A 4359-nucleotide genomic window follows, 5' to 3' on the forward strand; every position below is an offset into this window, starting at 1 on the left:
CCTGCTCAATACACAGTGCAACCACTACTTCGTATTGTTGTGCCCAGCGCGGGCTTGCGACTAGTTGGTTTGGAGGTGACAGCGTTGCGAATGACCGAGGGTCCTCAACGTCTGGTCTCACCGTCCAGGAGCGACACTGACTCACGCTGCTATCTGGTGTTCACGAGGTGTTTGTCGCGCTGGAAATGGAGCGTCTCTGAAAGTTTGTATCCCTGGTGATGTTTGTGCCTGGAGAGCACTATATAAGTGGTGCTCTTCAGGCACAATCTTCCTCAGCCTACTCAAGCTCAACTGATGAGGGGTGAATTCCCCGAAACACTGTGTATTGAGCAGGGAGTGGTGCTTTCTTGCAGGTTTGCCGAGTCGAAGGTTCGATGGACTTCTCGTGTGCTCTGGATGGCAGTCGTGAGTCAGTCAAGTGTCAAGTAAAGTCGGCGGAATAGCGCGAGCTCCGGTGTGGGGAGCAAACCCTTTCTTACAAATCATCGCCGAAGTCGCAACCACTACTTCGTATTGTTGTGCCCAGCGCGGGCTTGCGACTAGTTGGTTTGGAGGTGACAGCGTTGCGAATGACCGAGGGTCCTCAACGTCTGGTCTCACCGTCCAGGAGCGACACTGACTCACGCTGCTATCTGGTGTTCACGAGGTGTTTGTCGCGCTGGAAATGGAGCGTCTCTGTAAGTTTGTATCCCTGGTGATGTTTGTGCCTGGAGAGCACTATATAAGTGGTGCTCTTCAGGCACAATCTTCCTCAGCCTACTCAAGCTCAACTGATGAGGGGTGAATTCCCCGAAACACTGTGTATTGAGCAGGGAGTGGTGCTTTCTTGCAGGTTTGCCGAGTCGAAGGTTCGATGGACTTCTCGTGTGCTCTGGATGGCAGTCGTGAGTCAGTCAAGTGTCAAGTAAAGTCGGCGGAATAGCGCGAGCTCCGGTGTGGGGAGCAAACCCTTTCTTACAAATCATCGCCGAAGTCGCAACCACTACTTCGTATTGTTGTGCCCAGCGCGGGCTTGCGACTAGTCGGTTTGGAGGTGACAGCGTTGCGAATGACCGAGGGTCCTCAACGTCTGGTCTCACCGTCCAGGAGCGACACTGACTCACGCTGCTATCTGGTGTTCACGAGGTGTTTGTCGCGCTGGAAATGGAGCGTCTCTGTAAGTTTGTATCCCTGGTGATGTTTGTGCCTGGAGAGCACTATATAAGTGGTGCTCTTCAGGCACAATCTTCCTCAGCCTACTCAAGCTCAACTGATGAGGGGTGAATTCCCCGAAACACTGTGTATTGAGCAGGGAGTGGTGCTTTCTTGCAGGTTTGCCGAGTCGAAGGTTCGATGGACTTCTCGTGTGCTCTGGATGGCAGTCGTGAGTCAGTCAAGTGTCAAGTAAAGTCGGCGGAATAGCGCGAGCTCCGGTGTGGGGAGCAAACCCTTTCTTACAAATCATCGCCGAAGTCGCAACCACTACTTCGTATTGTTGTGCCCAGCGCGGGCTTGCGACTAGTTGGTTTGGAGGTGACAGCGTTGCGAATGACCGAGGGTCCTCAACGTCTGGTCTCACCGTCCAGGAGCGACACTGACTCACGCTGCTATCTGGTGTTCACGAGGTGTTTGTCGCGCTGGAAATGGAGCGTCTCTGTAAGTTTGTATCCCTGGTGATGTTTGTGCCTGGAGAGCACTATATAAGTGGTGCTCTTCAGGCACAATCTTCCTCAGCCTACTCAAGCTCAACTGAGGGGTGAATTCCCCGAAACACTGTGTATTGAGCAGGGAGTGGTGCTTTCTTGCAGGTTTGCCGAGTCGAAGGTTCGATGGACTTCTCGTGTGCTCTGGATGGCAGTCGTGAGTCAGTCAAGTGTCAAGTAAAGTCGGCGGAATAGCGCGAGCTCCGGTGTGGGGAGCAAACCCTTTCTTACAAATCATCGCCGAAGTCGCAACCACTACTTCGTAAGTTACTAGTAGCTTCTCCTATAAATGAAAATCAAACCTATTTCCAGAATAGACCCTTTGCACAATAAGCGAGAGGGGTCGAGACGGGGCATGCTGTGCACGCGCTGCACACTTGACATGCAACCAGCATGCATGGTTTGCTGCAGGACGTGATCAAGTTTCCTGTGACAGGCTGTGTTTTCACGGTCCTGACGCGATGTTCATGTGTGTACTTCCCAGCCTTTTTCATTTGAAGTTTTTTTTAGTTCTGAAGGAAGAAGTTCCGAAATGCTTTCCAAGGACCACTGTTGGGTTCTTGTTTGCAGCAACCGTCATCCCTAGTGGCTAGTCTAAGAAACCCACTTGTCTTTCCATGCATTCCCTGGCTATGCTGGCATTCCACACTCTTGAATCCTTGCTATCTGGCGAGAAGAGGGCCGCAGTTTGCTGCGACATCGTTCACAGTGTTGTGCTCGGAACACTTTGTCGATGACGACTTTCATCCTTGCTTTTGCGAAGACGCTGAACGCCCTGCCAAGAGACTCTGGAGCCTGAGAAAAAGGCATGACCCATCCCTGTCTTTGCAAGGAAGATCGACTGCTTGCTGGCGCTGCTCGAGCTGCTGATGTTGAAGTGCAGAGCGACGCAGCCTCATCGCTCAGGTGTGCGGAGAAAGTCATCTGAGTTCGAGCTGTGGCTGTGTTCACGATATGACAGACTTTCACATTATGCACATAGCCACCAAAGTAAAACTCATGGACACTATCCACGGGCTTCTTCACTAGTACTACTCCATCAGCTCCCTAGCCCTCTTCACTGTCGTCGGCGACTTGCCCCTGCGTTGGAGATGAGCACGCATGGTGTGGCACTCACTCTGGGAAACAGAAGTTCATCACTCATCCACTAGGACGCATGACAAAGTTGGGCATGATGAAGGTACACTCGAGGAAGACTGGTGCCCCTCTTAGTTCTAGGAGCATCAGGGTTCTGCATAGAGAAGCGTTCTCTACATCGACAGAGGAGAGAAGGTAGAGAAATTAAAAATAAATTTCAATCTACAGTAATCCGAGATATCCACTGACTGCGGAAAACTTACCGCTCCAATAACTCCTTCTTTTTCAAGACAGATACGCACCCTCATTCAGCAGAAAACTGTTCAGTTCCTTCACAGACCATTCTTTATTTGACAGCTCCTCCACGGGTTCCACAGCCATCGATGGCAAACCACTCGACACTCTCTCCTCCATCTCCAAAATGGAAAAATACAGTGTTTCACCATGCTCAACAACTGATACTCTGCACAAAAATCGAAGAGGATGGCCCGTCTCGGATCACGTGACCGTTATTGTGCAAAGGGTCTAAGAAAACTTTCCAGGAGACAAAAAGCGAATCACTGCATGAAAAATCCCCTCTTGTCTCCCTTCTCATGGCCCTAGCTTACCTTCTCTTTCTTTTTTTCCATCTTTTGTTCCTCTCCCCTTTTGCAAACTATTTCTTCGCTGAATTTATGACTTCGCTGTCATGATCTGGTAATGGGTACCTCCCTTTTGACGCTATCATTCGTACTGTTCATTGGTTCTACTAGTAGTTGCTTGTGCACTGACTGCACTGATAATGAGTCATATCTTTCATATCCAGCTAGAGCTCCAAGTGCAGGTAGTTACTAGCCCCTCGGTCTACTGTTCTCCCTGTGGTTGAGTTCTAGTGGAAATATTACTCATCTTTTGTCAACTTGATTTTTTGTTGAAAAGATTACGTCATATCCCATATCTCTGACCATTCCCCATGAAAAGGTGACGTCATATCCCATATCTCTGACCATTCCCCATGGAAATGTACGGTATTAGAGTAACGAACATGTCCAAGTTATGGGCAGCACCCGGATTAGAGAGAGATATGACTTTGAGTGTAATTCTCTTGGACATTGCACGAAAACTGGTTCGTGGAAACATTTCTCGAATCCTAATGATTGTGGTGGAGAAATATTGTTCTTTTTCTTGCCGATATTTTCGGAATTAGTGTGTATCATCATCGGAAATAAACTTTGCTGAGATCCAAAAGCAAAGCAACGTACAGAAGTACAGACATGGCACAGTGGCATGTGGCCAATCCTTCTTTTTAATCACATATTAGAGTAGGTTTTAACAAAAAATAAGGCTGTGTTAGTGTTTGTTAGTTAGTATAGCTCTGGACACAGTCAAGGAGACCTCTCCCGATGATGCACTATCTCGACTCAACTGTGATTTCGTGTGTTGGCTTGCAGCTACCGGAATGTATATAACAAACAGCGCGGGCGCAACTGAGCATACCGGCGAGTCTCTACTAATAACACATGCATGAGGATGACTTGCCATGTGCTCTGACCATTGCCACTCACTCCTTGCCTCTTTCAGAAGCAGAAACAACACGTTGAACTGAGCGGTTCTCAAAACA

The 4359-nt window shown here is 49.0% G+C and overlaps 1 protein-coding gene across 1 annotated transcript in view; it reads right to left on the reverse strand.

Moving 5' to 3' along the window:
- Nucleotides 1-3827: 3827 nt before the first annotated feature.
- LOC135809770 (leucine-rich repeat-containing protein 69-like) overlaps nt 3828-4359 on the reverse strand; it is an 8708-nt gene continuing 8176 nt past the window's right edge. The window contains exon 11 of the mRNA XM_065323196.1: nt 3828-4359. This exon is cut by the window's right edge and continues 193 nt beyond it. The gene's annotated coding sequence lies outside the window, so the exon portion shown is untranslated.

This window comes from Sycon ciliatum, chromosome 2 (genome assembly GCF_964019385.1).
Source record: "Sycon ciliatum chromosome 2, ocSycCili1.1, whole genome shotgun sequence".
NCBI classification, from domain to species: Eukaryota; Metazoa; Porifera; class Calcarea; order Leucosolenida; family Sycettidae; genus Sycon; species Sycon ciliatum.